Below are 22,012 nucleotides of genomic sequence, written 5' to 3' on the forward strand. Positions count from 1 at the left end.
AGGTATTTGAGAGGCTGAGTTTAGACTATAGAAGGAGGAAGACAGTCCATGGTCTTTTATGGTCATTTGTACTCAGACTTTGATTTTGATTTTGTTCCCAGTTGGGGTTATTGCCTAGGACCTTGGTTCTTTTTGTCGATGCAGAAAAGAGTTTAAGGTCAACAGAAAATAAAAGTAAAGCAAAATGGGGTTTATTGAAAATACATTCCACATGAGGTGCCAGTCAGCCAACAGAGTGTGGGAGAAAACAGTGAGAGCAGCCAATGGCAGGGCTGCTGTAGCTCACAGGGAAGTCAGAGGAAAGGGCCCTTAGAGAGAGGTTCTGGGGGTGAGCCCAGGACGAGCTGCAGCTGCCCATTTCTCCCCTGGATGCAAGTGTCATGGGGTCCTTTAGAGGTTAGGGGATATGTGCCTGTGGGAAAGCAAGGGAAGGGAATGGCATGGGATTGCTCCCTGGAGGTGGAGTGCATGCTAGAGAGAGCATGGCCCACAGCTCGTGGGTTCTAAAGAGGGATTGTATGTGTGGAGCCTTTCATTTGCATTCAGGGAGGATTGACTGAAACTATCTTTCTTCTGGGCATGCCCTTACCCTTAATGTATACTGAAAACCCGCAGGGGGTGGGGTCAACACTAAAATGCAAATATTATTATAATTCGTCCAGAGTTCCAGGAAGGTCACATTGGCATTGAGGTCATGTGCTTTTCCTCTGAGCTTGGGCCCAATACATGCAGGTCCAAACCTGCCAACTGTCAGTCTGTGCTGCCCTTAGAGAGGTGGTCTGAAGGCAAATTTGGTCCAACCCTTGTTCAGGGCAGGCCATGCCCCAGCAAATCATTTAATTTCCTACACAACACTTTCAGATTCATTTACAAATGACTGGTAGTCAAATGCCATTTACTGGTAGCTACTAAAGATTCAGTTGACCTTTGCAGTAAAATAAGTTATCTAAAATGCCCATTCCATCTAATTATAGCCAAAATATCTAACACCCTGTATTGGTTTACAAGATGTAGAATGAATTATTATGTGCTCCATCCATCCCCCATGCCCCACATGTCAAATTATACTTTATTTAAAAGCACATCAACATTTTCAGTGGAATTCAAAAACTGGTAAATAAAACCTTACTCAAATAATGGGTAGGTATATGAACTGTCAGTCGTTGAATGATTTTTCAAAGTGAATTTTTAAAATCAAGAGTATACATGATTAAAAAACAAGTTTATTGTCTAAGCATAGTAATAATTTGGCTTGCTCTCAATAAGATGTTTTATTTTCTCCTAAAAATATACTACTTTTAAACACATGTTTCTATTCTGAGGAAGTAACTGCCTATTTAAAAGTCCTTATTTATGGGGCCGCCCCAGCGGTTTAAAGGCAGTGTGTTAAAGCATTAAACGAAATGTCTACTATTAGGACATTTGCTCATGGTGTCATCTGTACTTTGGCAGATGTTTTATCTTTGCCACTGAATTGTTAATGAAGATTTGAAAAGCTAGGTTCTAAATATGAAAAATAGGTGTCTTTCCCAAAATTAATAAATATTCTGAATCCAAAATTATCACTCATATTATTAAAACTGTGTGTATTCCTTAACGTTGATTCAACTATGGCTAGTATAGGCATTGTTTTTAATACATTAATGATATTTTTGTGACACAATTTTTATAAAGCCATTAACCCAACTTTTAGGTTTTTCTGTCATAACTATTTATACAAGATTTTAAAATTCTATATTTTTATATCTTGTGCCCAATAGAGTGCACTTGGGCTGCCATGAAGCTACTTTCACTTGTACAGCTTTATTTTCTATGATAAAAGAAGAAGAAGAATAGTGCAGAATCAATTTTGCTAAATTCATTGTAATACTAAACTAAAAGTACAGAGCACCCAGGATATTTGATTCTGACAGACCTATATTAAACAATAGAACCTGGATTTCCCTTCTGTGTTGTTATGTGGAACTAAGGCAGGAATTAGAGGTGATACCCTCCTCTACTTCCCCCCATACCCATGGAACAGTAGTATATGACTCCACATCTGGTCAACCCAGGGATTGAGAATATTTATGCATATTTCAATATGTGTCACACTGATGGGTTAAAAGAAAAGGCAGGGAATTGGGCAAGTGCAAGGTCTATCAAAATGTTTTTACCTGTTTCAAGCCACATATGAGCCCCCTTGCTATTTTTCATGCACTTTGCAAGGCCTTCCTGGACATAGAGATGAATTTCGGATTCTATGCCTCTTAATAATATAAAATGCAGTTACTAGGTAGCAGGGATTTTGTTGTTTTTAATCCTTCACTGGTATTTAATATATTTTCAGTGCTTAATAAGGCCTTAATACTGGATGTTACTCAATTTAAACTGCCCTTCCCCCTATAATTCTAGCTCAACCACTGCACTTCTTGTAAGGCCACTTTACAATTTAGAGGCTATTAATTTGAGTCAGAACTAGGCACTCTGGAGACACCCCACTTTACCCCAGACCTTGTTTGATCTTTATTGAGGAGAGATCTAACTAAACCCTCTTTTTCCTTTTCTTTTTTTTTTTTTTTTTACCTTAATTCTAACCCAATTCAGTTTGAAGCTCCAGTTTTTCATTCCAGGGACAAGGTCTATGGCAAAACGGATTCATTTCTAGCAGGTATCTTTACTCATTAGCTTTGCTTCATTTACCTTAGTGACTGCTGGGATTTCTTACCCCATTCCTGAATAGCCATTCCAAGGAGACAATTATTTTCCTACTCTACTTCAAAAAAAAAAAAAAAAGTGGTTATGTGTAGTGTAGATTCTTTCAACTTCCCTCCCACCATTTCTAAACTTAGCTATATCATCTTAGGTAACATTCATCAGTTTCTCCATTCTCACCCAGTTTCAGAAGTATACATATTCACCTTTATAAGGAAAATATCACCTATCTATAGTTCTTTCACTTTCACCACCTAGGAGACCTACCTAATCAGTTTAATTCTTGAGTTTTATATCCTAGATCTCTCTTTCTCCATTGGTTCTTTCACCATAGCTTGCAGACATGCTTAAGTTTTACCCCATATAAAAAATAAATAAATAAAACAAGAAAGCCCACTACATGGGAGAACATATTTGCCAATGTTATCACTGATAAGGGTTTAATCTCCAACATTTATAGGGAACTCATACAACTTAACAAAAGGAAGATAAACAATCCAATCAAAAAATGGGCAAAGGACCTAAATAGACACTTTTCAAAAGAGGACATTCAGAAAGCCAAGAGACATATGAAAACATGCTCAAAGTCACTAATCATCTGAGAGATGCAAATCAAAACAACAATGAGGTATCATCTCACACCTGTCAGAATGGCTATCATCAACAAATCAACAAACGACAAGTGCTGGAGAGGATGCGAAGAAAAGGGAACATTCATGCACTGCTGGTGGGAATGCAGACTGGTGCAGCCACTATGGAAGACAGTATGGAATTTCCTCAAAAACCTCAAAATGGAACTCCCATTTGACCCAGTGATCCCACTTCTAGGAATATATCCCAAGAAATCAGAAACACCAATCAGAAAGAATATACGCACCCTATGTTCATAGCAGCACAATTTACCATAGCAAAGATCTGGAAACAGCCTAAGTGCCCATCAGCAGATGAATGGATTCGAAAACCGTGGTACATCTACACGATGGAATACTATGCTGCTGTAAAAAAGAAGGAATTCTTACCATTTGCAACAGCATGGATGGAACTGGAGAGTATTATGCTAAGTGAAATAAGTCAGTCAATAAAAGAAAAATACCACATGATCTCACTCATTTCTGGATAATAAAGACCATTATAAACTTATGAACAAAAATAGATACAGAGGCACAGCAACATCGAACAGACTGTAAAACTACAGCAGGAAGGCTGGGGAGGGTTGGGGTGCGGGAGAGGGGGCCGGGTAAGAGATCAACCCAAGGACGTGTATGCATGCATATAAGCATAACCAATGGACATAAGACACTGGGGGTAGGGGAGGCTGGGGGAATGTCAAAGGGGGGGAGACATATGTAATACTCTTTGTAATACTTTAAGCAATAAAACAAAATTTTAAAAAATAAAATAAAAATAAATTAATAATTTAATTAATTAATACAAGAAGAACCAAAAAAATCTTGCACTGTTCCTGTCGCCACAGTTCTTCCAATATCACCTTATCAATCTGTTCTCTCTGACTGTCAAATTTAATGAAAGAATAATTGCCTCTCCTTTTTCCCCTCCCATTTATTCCCAATGCAGTATGACTTCTCATCCCACTAGTCTATTGACATTTTCCAGATACAGTACCCAGTGATGTGATTTTTCATCCAGGGGCTCTTTGTACTTATCACACTTGACATCCATGTTGCTCATATCAAGAAATTTTCTTGATGTCTATAGCGGAGGTCTTTGCTGAGTCACCTACTTCTCACACTATTTCTCACTTCCTTAGTTTGTTCCTTTTTAACTATTTGCCCCATAATCATTGGCATTCTCCAACATTCAATTCTCTGATAGCTGCTCTGTTACTTTGAAAGGATTCTCTGAACAATCATATTTATGTTCATGATTTCAATTATTAGCTATATTCTTGGTCTCTGAAGCTTTCACATACTTAGCAAATGCTCAATAAATGGCAGCTAGAGTGGACTAACTTTGGCTCTACCTGAAAAATTAAGGAACTCTTCCATCTCTCCTGCAACTGACTTAGTTGAAATTTTGCACTGAAATATGTAGCTTCATGATTCCATAATCAGGTCTATAGAAGTAAGAAGTGGAGGGTTCTCTTGAAATATGGAAGAAGAACGAATCCTCTCTGATATAAATGTTTGTATTCCTTTCTTGGGACTCAGACTTTAACTTTTTTACATTCATAAGGAATGTAATGAGGCATACTTGCTGGACCCTGGGTTTAATCCATAGGCTACAAAATAAAGACATTGTCCTTGCTTTTCTACCATTTCTCCTAATGGGGAGGCCAATTAAATCAAGTATTAATTACAACATTTAGTAACAAGGGTAGTGACAGCACTTGAGAGGGAGTCATGAGAGCAATAAGAAGAGATTGAATATGGTTGCATAGTGGTAGGGAAGGAGAACAGGATTAAACATCTGAACTGTGCTTTAGCAGGAAGAGCCAAAGTTAGTCACCACTTTCGGCCATTTATTGAAAATTTGCTAAGTATATGAAAGACATTGAGATAAGAACTGTGTTCCTTATCTCATTAAATCTCAACAAAATCTCCAGGAGGTATATGCTATCAATTCCCATCATATAGATGAGGAAGCTGAGGTTCCGTGGTTAAATAATTTGCATATGATTATATCTCTAGAAGGGGCTAAGGCTTGAGCCAATGTCTGACTCTAAAATATGTGTTCTGACCTATACACCCAGAGAAGGGTATGATCCTCTAGGCTGGGGGAACATGTGCAAAGGCATGGACATGAGAGAAATAATTCAGAACCCATCATTTTGAAAAACACAATTGGAAATCCAGGTTTTGCCTGGGGATCCTAATACAGGGATGGCTAGAAGTGTAGAGAACTGGGCAGAACTGAGCTTGTGATCTACAATTTGCACATTTTAGGTGAAAGATGAGTGACTGCAATTACCTTCCCAATCTCTATTTTGTAAGGAACTGGTAGTTTATCCTATTGAGAAGCATTTAATAGTATATACCTACTTATCAGAAGTATCTGTTCTTGATTTCAACTGTTTTGTAGCTTTATTTTGAGTGGTTTATGGTTTTTAGGAGGAAGGAATACCTGTAAAATGCATTTGAAAATTATTGTTCTATAGTTTCAATTAAATTTGGGAGTGAGAAAATGCCTTTCAATTGTATATATCTCTTTATAGTATTTGCATACCAAATGTCCATTGCTGTCTGTATTTTGCAATGGGATATAACTAGAGAATATTTTTTTGTCCTTAGCATTCTAAGACTTTCCATCTTAGATGTAAGAAGTGATTCATCTGATTTACTTTTTATATTAAAGTACAATATAGCTCAACACATTGCTTGGAAATGCAACCTAAAGATAGAGATAAACTTCATATGGGCTTAGCAAGTTCTGTTTGGAGGGAGTATATAGAAATTGAGACAATATAATATTTGGTTTGATTTTCTGTTCAAAAATTTTCCATGGTAAGAACAATATTTTTCTACGTACATCAGTGAGCAACAATGATTTCTTCAAAGCTTCTGAAGCCAAATATACACCTGCATGCTCCAACACAGGTTGCTGAATTTATTACCAATACTCTTGGTAACGTATACTGTGTATTACTGAGAATGAATAAAGAATAGTTACAATGGTGTATACCGTCTTTGCAGGTTAATATTAAAATACGTTGTTTCACTTTTTTACCTGGCCTGCCTTCTCGCTGTAGCTGCACTGCATACTTAAGGGGACAATTGAAGCATTGCTTTTTTTATCTTAAGGATTTGTAACATACCTAAGACCTTACTTTATAGAATTCTATAGTGAAATGAAACTATTTTCTTTTTCTTTTCCAGGTTCAGCTCAGCTAATATTTAATATAACCAACTCTGTAGAATACACCAAAGATAATAAAACTATTCTCATCCCATGCATAGTCAATAATTTGGGGTCAAAGAGCCTTGAAGAAATGTTTGTAAAGTGGAAATTCGGAGATAAACAAATTTTCTACTATGATGGATATAAAGATGAATCCCAGTCCACCAGCGACTTTTCGAGTGCATACATGGTATCAGACACACTGCTATCAGGCAATGCCTCATTGATTATGGACAAGAGCGATGCTGTCCCAGGAAACTACACTTGTGAAGTAACAGAATTAACTAGAGAAGGCGAAACCATCATAGAACTAAAATATCGTATTGGTAAGAATTTCATAATCTTCCCTTTTATTTATCCTGCAGTAGCCTAATCCTATGAGAAATGAGGCACAATGGGACTAGGGACTCCTTTGAATCAAAAAGTAGTTTATGACTATTAATGATTATGTAATATTTAGCAGCTTTACGATTATGACTTTACTTGGTCTACTTTTCATAATAAAACTCCTTTGCTGTGTTATTTGTATATTGTCAGGTTCTCAAACTTTTTTTCTGAGAACTGTCCTGATGGTGTAGAGGTCCAGGCATCATTTAATCTGTATTTCTGTTTGCTGCTATCAAAAGTACTACCTTTCATGTGATTAATTTTCCATGATCTTTTCAATGATGTAGCTTTTTTATTACCTGTACTTTGGTCATCAAGTGCTGACAAATCCCAGCCATGTTCCAGCTGAAAAAAAAAATAGATCAGAAAGAGAATCACAAAATCAAAAATCAGGTCATAATGATGTTTCCTGCTATGGTGTTTGTTCTTTTTCTTGGTCAAGATGAGGGAGAGCTAGGGATCCAAGAATTAATTTGAATTCAGCCTTGGTTATAGGACCATGATTGTGCCTTTCTTCATAGACATGGGCTGGTGAGTTGCATAAAGCAGTAAAGCTAGCTGAAGTAAACAATCTGCTTTCTTTCTAGTCCTTGGCATGCCAGCCAATTACTTTAACCACATACAAGTGCATACTGACTTTCTATTTTGAAAGCTCTATTTAGAACCACTAGACATTACTGCTCTCAGGATTAGACAAGCCTTTGAGAACCTCTGCTTTAGATGGGATCACACCATTCAGTTGAATCAACTATTTGCCTTCTATTTTTCTAGTGTTTCCTGTTATGACATTTTTATTACCGGGTTAGGAATGGGGTGTTTATGCCGATGGAATATTTTGACATTGCTTAGGATTAGGAATCAGGACATATGATTCTTCAACTTAACTATTTGCCTCTATTGAACTTGAGAAGTTACTTCACTGGGTCCAAGTTACCTCATCTCTACAATGGGGATGAAAAGAGATTCCTGCTTTTACATATTCTCCAGTCAAAAAAGCATCATGAGATCCCTATGTACCAGTCCTTTGTAAACCAGAGTACTTTTCAAATGTTAGTTGTCTTCCTGGGACATTTATTTTATGAAGTGAGGTACTGAGGTGTTGAAGCTGGGGTGTCATGAGAGGGGTGTCTGTGTGGTGCAGCATGGACAGGAGATGGCTAAGAGCAGAATTTGGAAGGCTTTCTGCTCAAAAATCTCTCCTCCATTGAAAATTTCATTAACTCACAGTGGGGGAGGGAGATTTTGGAATAGAGTGTAGGTCACTGAGAGGAGAATTGTAAACTCGAGACTTAAAGGCCATGAGATGGGATGAAGGTGGATGGGAAAGGGATACCAATCTCTGGGATAAAGACAAAGTTTGTAATTTTCTGTGTGATTGTTTCATCTTTGTTTTCAAAGTCCCCTGAAAAAATATGAACTCTGCTTACTGTTGGGCCGTTAAAATGTGAAAGTGGTGTTTTGTTCTAGAGAGTGTAGATGATTCTACCAGAGGTCTCAGACATTTGGCTATGCACCCATTTTTATTTTTTTGAAAGAGTTATAGAATCACATGAAGTTTCAAAGATTGAAGAGAAAAGTGCTGTGTACTCTTACCCAGCTTCCCCCAATGGTGACATTTTATGCAACAGAAGTTAAATGCCAAAACCACCCAGTTCACAATGTTAAATTGTATATATATTTCTTTTTCTTTTTATCACATGTGTACATTTCTGTAATGACCACCACAATCAGAATATAGAACTAACCCATTAACACAAATATCTGCCTCATGCAAGCCCTTTATAGTCACCAGCTCCTTTGCTATCCCTAACCTGTTAAGCATAATTTGTTCTCCATATCAACACTGTGGTCATTTCAAAAATGCTCTGTAAAAGTATGTAACCTTTTGAGACTGGCTCTTTTTTTTTTTTTTCACTCAGCACAAATGCTGTTGAGACCTATTCATGCAACAGCATCATGTAGAAATTTCTCTCTCTCTCTCTCTCTCTCTCTCTCTCTCTCTCTCTCTCTCTCTCTGTATTATTCCACGCTATGGGTATATCACACCTTGTTGAACCGTTCACTTACTATATAGCACGTCTTGGTTGTTTTCAGTTGTTTTGTGCTATTGCTCATGACATATCTATAAATAATCATGTACAGTTTTTATGTGGACATAGTCTTCATTTCTATGGATAAATGCATAGAAGTACAACTACTGGTCGTATGTATTTATAGGCTTAGCTTTTGAAGAAACTGCCAAACTGTATTCCAGAGTGTTTTTTCCATTGAACAGTCCCATCAGCAACATCCTTGTCAGCATCTGGTGTTGTCACTGCTTTGCACCATTTCTTAAGGGAAAAGAAAAAAAAACTACTCTGCCCCAAATGGTTAATGGAATCAGGTTCTTGCAAAGTTATTTTGAAAAATTTACTCATCATGTAAATTCTGGGGATTTAGGCAGTGGAATCCATTTTTACTGTTGTGCTTTTGTTGCAAATATAGACATAAATGAAAACTAGAAAATGCTTAATAGAGAATTCTACCTAGTAGAATGTGGATTAATGGTAGCCAATTTTTGTTCCCTTTTGGGGAGCACAAGGACTAAATATGTGAAAATATTCTAATTGAGATATAGTTTCATATCTCTCTGGTAGCTGTGTAGTCTATAGTACAATGGAAGCGGCACAGAACTTAAATTTAGAATGCTTTTTTTCTGTACTTCACCATTTTGTAATTTAAGAAAACTTATGGTCATGTGACACAACAGTCCTGGGGATGAAATCCATCCTATTCACAGTTCCACCTGAACTGCAAGGGAAAGAAATTATAAAAGGCTGATTGCAAGGATTCTGGGTTTGATGAAATAACTGAGGCTATAGCCAATTCAGTGCCTCAGAAAAGCCATCACAATCCTAAAACATCAAGTTATAATTTGGCTTGAATTTTAGTATAACTTTTAATGTGACCTTCTTTTGTGGAAACTGATGTTCTCTGTGTTTGTGAAGGTTTACCATGCACAGGCGTACCTCAGATATGCTGCAGGTTCAGTTCTAGACCACAATAAAATGAGTAATGCGATAGAGCAAGCTGCAATCTTTTTGCTGGTGGAGGGTTTGTCCTTCAATTAGTAAAAAGGCAACATCAATGAAGCACAATAAGCAAAGCACAATAAAATGAGGTATGCCTGTATATATTTGAAGAAGCCCACTAAATTGATTGGAGTGATTTATTCATTTTTTGGTTATCCCATTTTGTACACAGTGGTAAGAGAAATGAAGTGGTGGGTTTTTATAATACTTCAGCTTGGCAACAAAATTTAAACAATCTCTTAATAACATTTCCTGGCCTTTTCACTAAAGGGGTTTATCTTCCTGGGAGACACTCGACCTGACCAGGAATTGGGAGAGAGTAACGGGCACAGTTGTCAGTGACAGAGGAGTGAGTGGAATGGCAGCATGGAATCCCTTGGTTTATTTTACTTAATCCTGAGGTGGAATACTATCTGATATTGTTCTTAGTCCTTTTTAAGCTTTATTTTTTAGTGTCATTTAAATTTATATCTCAAGGGGACCTTAGAGAACTATCTTGCCTCCTTCTCCTGTTAGAGAACAAGAGTAAAAGTCATCTGGCAGTACTACCACACCAACTCAGTAGCTTAATGGGAATATAAGGGGTTTCATAGAAAAAGCTTGGGTTTCTCCCCATAATCTCATTTGGTTTTTGAGCATCAGTCAACAATCTTCCAACTCTTCTCACCTTACAGATACAGCAGAGATTTGTAGCAGTGATTTTAAACTGAGAGCAGCATGGGCAACACCCCCATCCCCAAACACACAAACACACACATACACTTACCATGGGGAATATATTAAAATCTTGGGGTGGGATCTGAGACTGAGGAGTGTGTGAAGTTTGAATAAACCCCTGGTGATTCTGATAGGCTTCATTTAAGAATCACTTAGGTCCGTGGTCAGCAAACTGCGGCTCACGAGCCACATGCGGCCCTTTGGCCCCTTGAGTGTGGCTCTTCCTAAGCCTTAGGAGTACCCTAATTAAGTTAATAACAATGTACCTACCTATATAGTTTAAAATATTTGGCTCTCAAAAGAAATTTCAATCGTTATACTGTTGATATTTGGCTCTGTTGACTAATGAGTTTGCCCACCACTGTTAGGCCATATTTTGTGTTTTGTAATCCCACTCTCTGCTATCATTGAAATATCTCTCACACTTATTTCTGCACTGAGGCTTGGAGTCATCTAGGCTATTTTGCCATCTAATTCAGGAATTGCTTCTATCACACCCCAGGTTATTGGTCATTCAAACTTTTTACCTACACACTTGACATGATGAGACTGTTACTTCCTAAAGGTCTCTTATCAGGACGTTCCAGTTCTGTACATCAAGCTAAAGTTTGCAATCCTGCAAGTTCCCACTTACTAAGAGGGCTATAGTGTTTCTCTCTCGAGTTTATTCTTCTCTAAGGTAAAATCCCCCTCCCCCACCATCAAAAACCATTCCAACTAGTTTCCCAAGAGCTGAGGTGGTCACCCAGGTGGCCTCTTATTCACCTGACTTAAGAGTACTGCATTTTCTATTTTTGTTAATCCTCACCAGATTATATTTTTCCCATTGCTTTATTTTTTAGAGAATGGAATGTGGAAAGGTGGAAGGGAGAGAGGGATAAATGAAGAGAAAGAGAAAGAAAGAGCGAGAAAGAGAAAGAGAAAGAGAAAGAGAAAGAGAAAGAGAAAGAGAAAGAGAAAGAGGAGAAAGAGAGAGAATGTGCTGGCACATAGAGATACATCCAGCACATCCCCTGAAGGGAGCGGGGATCAAACCTGCAATCCAGGTTCAGGTCTTTGTCTGGGAATCAAACCAAGGACCCTTCCCCACTCAAACTGATGCTCTAATCACTTAGCGACTCCTGCCAGGGCAAGGTTATTCCATTTTCTGCACAAAACTACATCAGGTACTTAGCCTCAGCAGCTCCCAGTATAAAACAGAGCATCATTCCAACTCTAAGTGTGAAGGGTGTGGACAGTCCTTCCTGGTCACTCTTCAGGGACAGCTGGCAGCCTATGTAGCCAACCAGCTGCTCTGTGGTACACAGTGTCCCAATGCTCTAAGTCTGGTGGGTGATTCATTCATATCCATATACCCAGCAGCTGGAGGAGAATCCAAGAGTCCCTTTGGTAGCCTCAGGGTGTCTAAGGGGCCATTCACATCATGACCACCATAATTATCAACCATTGTGTTAGTGAGGTTTCTCCTCTACTTTCTTTTTTTAATCATTAAAAAAATAAAACTATGAAAATTTCACTGGAGCAATGCTTGCCTCCAGTCACATCAACACATTTATTAAACCCCTTCTGTTTGAGCCATTGAGTTTGAAGTATTAGTAAAGGGAATACGTAATAAACTCTCTGATTTTAAGAATATGATAATGTCGAAGGAAAGAGGCTTGCACAAGGAAACCATGAACAGTTACATAGTATACAATGCACTGAGAGTGGAAATGTAATTTCCTGGGTTTTATTACTATGAGGATGGAGTCGGTGGAGGAGATGCCATGGGTAGAGGATTTGGAGAAGTGGGGTATTGTGGTGGGAAATTGCTTTCTTCTCCAGCAGGTAAGAGAAAAACAACCAAAGGAGCAGACAGGCTATGCAGCCCATTAGAGTAGCCACCAGATAAATGTTACTCTCAGTTTTACAAGATCTTTTGCTTCAGTTTGAATGTTGTGCCGTGTCATTCATTGAGATATTGAAAGGAAGTGAAGGCATTAGTCAAAAACCATATATGCATAACATAGACCACTGTGTGGTGATAGCCAGAGGTAAAGGGGTGGGGGTGGGGGGGCTCAGGAGGTTGTCAGAGGGAAAAGGGAAGAGGGAATGGGGACAGAAGGCTGCAGAGTGTAGATGATATTTTATTCAGTTGCACTCTTGAATCCTGTATAGTTTTGGGAACCAATGTCACTCTGATAAATTTATTTTAAAAAATTTATTTTTTCTTTACAAAGGTCTTGTTTATACTGTGGCTTGTAGCCACATTTTGAATCCATTTTTTTTCAAACAGGAGAGGACAGTGGAGGGAGGATCCTGGGGCCCAGGATGGAGCAAGGAGGAGGACAGGAACCTTGGAGAGGGGCGGAAACAGTGAAGACCCAGTGAGAGGAGGAACATACTCCAAGCCTCTCATGGAGAGGGGGGCCACCCTAGTGTGGGGATGGTGGTGGGCAAGGTCTTCACCTCCTGGCTGGGGTCTTGGCTGAGCCTTAGGGAATGAGAAGGAGTCCAGGAATCTGAGGGTCTCCCTTCAGTGGCCACATTGGCTGGGCTGGGAGCAAGTGTCAGTGGCGAGAGCTCCAGAGCAAAACCAATAGCCTGGGTGTGTGTCCTGCTTGTGAAGGGCAGCAATGCAGCAGGGTTCTGACTGTGGAGCTGGTGGCTGCTCCAGATGCTGCCCTGGTGGTGATGGAGGTGGCAGCTGCCCCTTTGCCAGCGTGATGTGGTCCCTGTTGGTGCTGCTTCTGCTGGGATTTGTGAGCTGAGGTAAATGGCCCCTGTCCTGGCTCTGCAGATGGAGTCTCTGCCTCCCTGGCCCTGCTTGCCCAGGCATGAAAGCTGGAGGCCTACTGGTACTCAGGCTCCCTCCTCCCTCTCCCTTCCTCCCTCCCTTCCTTCCTCCTTCCCTCTCCCTCCCTACCTCCCTCCCCTCCTTCCCTCCCTCCCTTCTTCCTCCTTTCCTTCCTCTCCCTCCTCTTCATCTTACCAGGTTAAAGACAGCTCATCTCCTTCCTCTGTTCTCAGCCTCCAGACACAGGCACCTAGGAAGACTCCACACCTTGCACCTCGCACCTCGCGTGGAAATTACCTAGAGAGAAAGGGCGCAATCAGAGGGGAGTGTTTGGCAGCTGTTATGGTTCCCTCTCTTTGGCACCCCTCTTCCTTACTAAGTGCTTAAATGCACTGGGGATGAAGTGGGGGGGGGGGTGGCGGGCAGTGGAAGAGCCTGGTCTCCTGTGATGGCAGTGCACATTTTGGCAAAGTCCGCAAGATGGTTTTATTTTCCCTGTTTGCCCTCCCACATGAACATAGCAGGTAAGGGAGACATACCTGATACAATTAAGTTTTATTTCCAACACACCATTTAATCAGAAGAATCTTCCCCCCGCCCCCTTTTTTAGTTTATTAAACCCTAGAAATAGACTTCCTGGAAACTCTCTCAACCTCCGGCCCCACCAACCACTTTAAAACAGTCCAAAGAGCACATTCAAGTTCCCCCCTGTATTTGGGGACCAGTTTAACTGCAACGGATTTCGCTTGAAACAGGAAGACAACTTGCAGTCAAGTGGAATTCGGTGTTTTTCTACACCAAAAGCATTTAGGTCCCAAGCTTTTGGAAACTATTATTTTTTAAAAAATGTGTGCTCCATAAAAACTGAGGAAAGCATGTGATTTTTTTTTTTTTTTTTTTTTTTTTTGGTGTGACTCTATGGTGTGCCTGTCACATTTCACATGCAAAGACCCTTTTGTTAACTTTTTCTAAGATGCAAATTGAGTTTGAGTAACAGTAACAAGCAATTGTTATATTTAATTTTAGAATTTGAACTTAATTACATTTAAATTGAATATTAGCCTCCCTTTGCTGTTCATAAAGCCTGTGACTTAGGCTATTTTCAAGATGCTCTTCAGACCCTGCTTACCACTCTCCCCATTCTCCGAAAATCCTGGCACGTTGGAGCTGTTCATAATCACTATGTCTGTTATCTGAAGGGTTGATATTAGATAAAGTAGTGTTTCCTGTCATTATCATGAATGGCTCATTGCTGTTACTATCAAAATAACTAAAACAATACTGCTTTCAGAAACCTGTTTTCTGATCAGAATGCATGTTGAACCAGATTATAAATTGTGATATAATATCACTAATTCAGATGTAGGCATCAAAAGCTATTCTGAAGAATAAAAATGATAAATCATATATTGTTTTAAAAACAAGGGTCCTGTTTTCAAGTAGATTAGAAAGAACTGCTAGAATGTTACTTTTGGGGATAAGATTTCTGTTAGTAATAGTTAAGATCATGTATAATAAGCACTCATTTACATATAATAATAATGTGCTCAAGCCCATATAAAGTCATAGATTTCAGAATTTATGTTATCTTAGTGTACTAAGTTAATAACCTGAAAAAGAAAAACAGAATAGAGGCTTTATGCACTTGAGCTATGTTAATTCTCTATAATAAAAGCGTAATATGCAAATGGATCAAACTGTTCAATGACTGGTCTGTGGGGAGCAGGATCTGTGAGCAGCCTGAGCCAGGCCAAAAAAGGCTTAAGCCAGCAGGGAGAGGGAGGGCACAAGGATGAGGAGGAGGGGGAGCAGCAGAGACCAGCAGTGGCTGAGGAGCAATGGGGGTGGGGGGACGGACAGGGCCAGGGGAGGGGTTCCCCAGATCATCCTTCAGGTTGCATCCCTCAGAAGGAGGCCTGCTGCAGAAGCAGTTATGGGGGGTGGGCCGGCTGCTGGCCTGACAGTGCCTTCCGCTGATCTGCCACATGGTTACCTCCCTCAGAGGGAGGCCAGACTGCAGCTTAGGAGGGAGCAGTCCAGAGCCTTCAGTCAGACATCCCCTGAGAGCGCCTGGACTGCAAGAGGGCACAGGCCAGGCTGAGGAATCCACCCCAGAGCACAATTTTTGCTCACAGGGCCTCTAGTTGTTGTATAAAAACCGATGGATTTCTGTGTGTTTAATATTTAGTTATAAAAGGGCACCTGTGAAGAGATGCTAACAGCCCTAGAGCACAAGAAGTTATAAAGCAAGGTATTTGAGAGACTGAGTTTAGACTATAAATGGGGGAAGACAGTTCATGGTCCTTTATGGTCATTTGTACTCAGACTTTGATTTTGCTTTTGTTACCAGTTGGGGTTACTGCCTGGGACCTTGGTTCTTTTCATCGATGCAGAAAAGAGTTTAAGGTCAACAGAAAATAAAAATAAAGCAAAATGGGGTTTATTGAAAATACATTCTACATGAGGTCCCATTCAGTCAACAGAGTGTGGGAGACAAAATGGTGAGAATAACCAATGGCAGGACTGCTGTAGCTCACTGGGGAGTCAGAGAAAAGGAGGCCTTGGAGACAGGTTCTGGGGGTGAGGCCAGGATGAGCTGCAGCTGCCCATTTCTCCCCTGGATGCAAGTGTCATGGGGTCCTTTAGAGGTTAGGGGATATGTGCCTGTGGGAAAGCAAGGGAAGGGAATGGCATGGGATTGCTCCCTGGAGGTGGAGTGCATGCTAGAGAGAGCATGGCCCACAGCTCCTGGGCTCTAAAGAGGGATTGTATGTGTGGAGCCTTTCATTTGCATTCAGGGGTGATTGACTGAAACTTTCTTTCTTCTGAGCATGCCCTTACCCTTAATGTATACAGAAAATCCACAGGGGGTGGGGTCAAAGCGAAAATGCAAATCCTATACAATAAAAGGGTAATATGCAAATTGACCCTAACAGCAGAATGACTGGGAATCACTGGTCAGTATGACACACACTGACCACCAGGGGGCAGAGGCTCAATGCAAGATCTGCCCCCTGGTGGTCAGTGCACTCCCACAGGGGTGCTCTGCTCAGCCACAAACCAGTTTGTTGGCTGCCAGCACAGCGGTGGTGGCGGGAGCCTCACCTGCCTCCTCAGCAGCACTAATGATGTCTGACTGCAGCTTAGGCCTGCTCCCCGCTGGCAAGTGGACATCCCCTGAGGGCTCCTGGGCTTCCAGAGGGATGTCTGACTGCCAGCTTAGGCCCAATCCCCTGGGGAGCGGGCCTAAGCCAGCAGGTGGACATCCCCCGAATGGTCCCAGACTGCAAAAGGGCACAGGCCGGGCTAAGGGAATGCCCACCCCCCCAAGTGCACAAATTTTGTGCTCCCGGCCTCTAGTATTATTATAATTAGTCAAGAGTTCCAGGAAGGTCACATTGGCATTGAAGTCATGTCCTTTTACTCTGAGCTTGGGCCCAATACAGGCAGGTCCAAACCTGCCAACTGTCAGCCTGCTGGGCCACCCGCCCATAGAGAGGAGGTCTGAAGGCAAATTTGATCCAACCCTTGTTCAGAACCCCAGGGCAGGACCCACCCAGCCACTCATTTAATTTCCTACACAACACTTTCAGATTCATTTACAAATGACTGGTAATCAAATGTCATTTACTGGTAGCCACTACAGTTTCAGTTGACCTTGGTAGTAAAATAAGTACTCTAGAATGTCCAGTCCATCTAATTACAGCAAACTCTAACCCCCTGTATTGGTTTACAAGATGCAGAATGAATTATTATGCTCCATCCCTCCCTCATGCCCATATGTCAAGTTATACTTTGTTTAAAAGTACATCAACATTTTTAGTGGAATTCAAAAACTGGTAAATAAAATCTTACTCAAATAATGAGTAAGTATATAAACTGTCAGTAGTTGAATGATTTTTCAAATAGTTTTTAAAATCAGGGGTACACATGATTAAAAAACAAATTTATTATCTAAGCATAGTAGTAATCTGGCTTGCTTTCAGTAAGATGTTTTCTTTTTTCCCAAAAACTATATTACTTTTAAACACATGTTTCTATTTTGAGGAAGTAACTGCTAAAGTCCTTATTTATGGACCCAACTTCAGCAGTTGAGAGTCAGTGTGTTAAAGCATTATACTAAATGCCTACTATTAGGACATTTGCTCATGCTGTCATCTGTATTTTGGCAGATGTTTTATCTTTGCCAGTGAGTTGTTAATAGAGATTTGAAGGGCTAGGTTCTAAATATGAAAAATAGGTGTTTTTTGCAAAATTGATATTCTGAATCCAAAATTATCACTCATATTATTAAAACTGTGTGTACTCCTTAATGTTGATTCAACTATGGCTAGTATAGGCATTGCTTTTAATACATTAATGTTATTTTTGTGACACAATTTTTATAAAGCCATTTACCCAACTTTTAGGTTTTGCTGTCATAACTATTTATACAAGATTTTAAAATTCTATATTTTTATAACTTGCGTCTAATAAATACAATGCACTCCAGCTGTCACAAAGCTACTGTCATTTGTACCGATATTTTTCTATGATAGAAGAAGAAGAATAGTGCAGAATCAATTTTGATGAACTCATTGTAATACTAAACTAAAAAATACAGAGCACCCAGGAAATTTGATTCTGACAGACCTAGACTGAAACAATAGAACCTCGATTTCCCCTCTTGTGGTTATGTGGAGGTGAGATAGGAGTTAGAAGTAACACCCTCCTCTACTTCCTTTCATACCCATGGAGCAGTTGTATATGACTCCATATCTGGTCAACCCAGGGATTGAGAATATTTATGCATATTTCAATACATGTCACACTGATGGGCTAAAAGACAAGGCAGGGAATTGGGCAAGTGCAAAGTCTATCAAAATGTTTTTACTTGTTTCAAGCCAAATATGAGCCCCCTTGCTATGCTTCAAGCACTTTATGAGGCCTTCCTGGACCTACAGACAAATTTCAGACACTATGCCTCTTAACATAAAATGCAGTTACTAGGTAGCAGGGATTTTGTTGTTTTTATCCTTCAGTGGTACTGAATATGTTTTAGATGCTTGAGAAGGCCTTAATTCTGCATGTTGCTGCTCTTCCCAGTAATTCTAGCTCAACCACTTCAGTTCTTGTAAGGCCACTTTACAATCTAGAGGCAATTACTTTGAGTCAGAACTAAATGCATTGTGGACACCCCCACTTTATCCCAGTCCTCGTTTGATCTCTATTGTGGAAGGATATGACTAAATCCTCTCTTATGACCCTAATTCTAACCCAATTGTGTTTGAAGCTCCAGTTTTTCATTCCAGGGTAAAGGTCTCTGGCAAAAAGGATTCATTTCTAGAAGGTATCTTTTTACTTCATTTACCTTCCTGACTGCTGTGACTTCTTACCCCATTCCTAAACAGCCATTCCAAGCAGTTAATTAACATCCTACTCTGCTATAAAAAATAGTATTGATGTATGGTATAGACTCTCTCAACTTCCTTTCTGCTATTTCTAAACTTACCGATAATATCTTAAGTACCCTTCATCACTTTCTCCCTTCTCACCCAGTTTCAGAAGTTTTCCTATTCACCTTTTTAAGGAAAAAAATCACCTGTGTACAGCTCTTTCACTTCCACCACCTTTGATACCTACCTAATCAGTTTAATCTTCAGTTTTGTAAGACCTTTCCTTCTTCATCATAGCTTGCAGAAATGCTTAAGTTTTACCCCAAATTAAAAACAATACATACATACATACATACATACATACATACATAAAAACAAGAAGAACCAAAAAATCTTGTTCTGTTCCTGTCTCCACAGACCTTCCAATATCACCATTTTTCTCTGTTCTCTTTGACTATCAAATTTAATGAAAGAATAATTGCCTCTCCTTTCTCCCCTCCCATTTATTCCTAATGAAGTATGACTTCTCATCCCACTAGTCTGTGCAATTTTACAGATACAGACCAAGTGATGTGATTTTTTAATTCAGGGGCTCTTTGTACTTATCACACTTGACATCTATGTTGCTCATATCAAAAAATTTTCTTGATGTCTATAGCGGAGGTCTTTGCTGAGTCACCTACTTCCCACACTACTTCTCACTTCCTTAGTTTGTTCCTTTTTAACTATTTGCTCCATAATCATTGGCATTCTCCAACATTCAATTCTCTGATATGTTCTCTGTTGCTTTGAAAAGACTCTTCGGGCAATCATGTTTATGCTCACAATTTCAATTATTAGCTATATTCTTGGTCTCTGAAGCTTTCACATACTGAGAAAATGCTCAATAAATGGGAGAAAGAGTCAACTTTTACTCTACCTGCAAAATTAAGGAACTCTTTGATCTCACCTGCAACTAACTTATTTGAAATTTTGCATTGAAAGATGTAGCTTCATGATTCCATAATCGGGTCTATAGAAGTAAGAAGTGGAGGGTCCTCTTAAAATATGGAAGAAGAACAAACCCTCTCTGATAAAAAAAATTTGTATTCCTTTCTTAGGATTCAGACTTTAACTTTTTTACATTCATAAGGAATGTAATGAGGCATAGTTGCTGGACCTGGGTTTAATCAGGAGTCTACCAAATGAAGACATTGTCCTTGGTTTTCTAACTTTTGAGCCTAATGGGGAGACCGGTTAAATCAAGTATTAATTACAAGATTCAGTATTAAAGGTAGTGACAGCACTTGAGAGGGAATAATGGGAGCAGTATGGAGAGGATCAATAAAGTCGAGTAGTGTTGGGAAGGGGAACAAGATTAAACAACTCAAGTGTGCTTTAGCAGGAAGAGCCAAAGTTAGTCACCTCTAGCTGTCATTTATCGAGCATTTGCTAAGTATATGAAAGACATTGAGATAAGAACTTTGTGTTCCTTATCTCACTAAATCTTAACAAAATCTCCAGGAGGTATATACAATTACTACACTTTATACAGATGAGGAAGCTGAGGTACAGAGGTTAAACAATTTGCCTAAGGTTATATCTCTAGAAGGCGCTAAGGTTTGAGCCAATGTCTGACTCCAAAATATGTGTTCTGACTTATACACCCAGAGATGTGTCAGGGCCTCTAGGCTGAGGGAACTAGTGAAAAGGCATGGACATGAGAGTACATGTGCATATTCATGGAATTTTAAGAAAGTTATTATAATTGGGCCCTAGTTTGGAAATGAATAAGGACAGAAGGTAGGGCTTGACAGGGCCTTGAAGGACCTAGCTTGTATTCCATGCTAATACACTTACAATTTAGGCTGAAAAGAGAGGAGGGTGTTGTTAAATTATAGTGATCAAAAACGTGCAGATTTGCATTTAGAACATTTTTCTGGAACCCTGAAAAATACACTGGTTCTGAGATAGGGAAATGTGGAGGCTAGAATCAGGGAGCTACTTAAATAGCAGTAGTTCAAGGGAGAAATGAGGAATGTCTAATTCATTCATACAACTGGCATTGCATTTAGGAACTATTAAATAGGCTGAGTCCACCAAAAATATCCATGGCTAAAAGAGGGAAGAATCCAGCATGATTCTTAGGCCCAGTCTGGTTGACTGGTAGATAAGACAAAATACTTTAAGGAGGTAAGTATTTGTGGGGAGGGTAGGAAGAGGGAATATTGATTTTTGGACATGTCAACTTTGATGTAACAGCACTAAGTCCAAGTAGAAATGCTCAGCACACAGTTGGCTTTCCCAGGTCTAAAGGAGAAAGGTGGAACCTGGTTAAATAAAAGTGTGTAGGTAGTTAGAACCATGAATATGGGTAAATACTGGGGAGGGGGAGGCAGTGCTGACTATGAAGCCATTAGGAACACTAACATTTATTGTGAATCACGGAATAGGTTTCAATAAGGAAAGGAAGCTGGGATGGATGAACAAACAGTAGAAGGAAATTCAGAATCCAGAGATATAGTATAGAGGCCAAGGGACAGGCATAAGGAAGGAGCTGCCCACTGGCTCAAGAACTGTAGAGAAGTTGAGATAGAAAGTGAACCATATAGATGTGATTTTTCACAAGGGATTGCTGGTGGCTTTGGCAAAAGCTGTTGTAGTGAAGCTGAAGGTCAGAGATGGCAGCCAGGTGGCAGAGACTTAAGAAATCATACAAAGTGAAGAAATGCTTTTAGGTTATTATTTTATGTTGCTAGGAACAAGAGAGACAGAAATGAGCGATTTCCTCAAGTTCGTGAATGTTTGACATGTTGTAAATGTTTAAAAACAAAGAAAAGCAAAACCTATGTAAATGGAATAGGGGCATGTGGGAGGCTGATAATCAACCAGGAAAGTCCTTGAGGAGATTGATGGGTGGGGAGGCAAAAATAGAACCTACCTCTCAGGTAAAGGGATTCATTTCTGAAGAGGAGAAATGGGGGTGAGAGGAGAGGGAAGTGTGGATTGCTGGGGTTGCAGGTCAATTTTAAGGAGAGGATTATTAGAATCTCCGGCTTCTCATCTGGCATCACTGATGGACTCAATCTGAATTAAGAAATAAGAAGAGAGGGCTGCTTTGGAGAGTATGGAGTAAGCTCCTACAAAAGGAGAGAGAT

The sequence above is a fragment of the Myotis nattereri genome, assembly GCF_964212035.1.
Source record: "Myotis nattereri genome assembly, chromosome: 3".
NCBI lineage: Eukaryota > Metazoa > Chordata > Mammalia > Chiroptera > Vespertilionidae > Myotis > Myotis nattereri.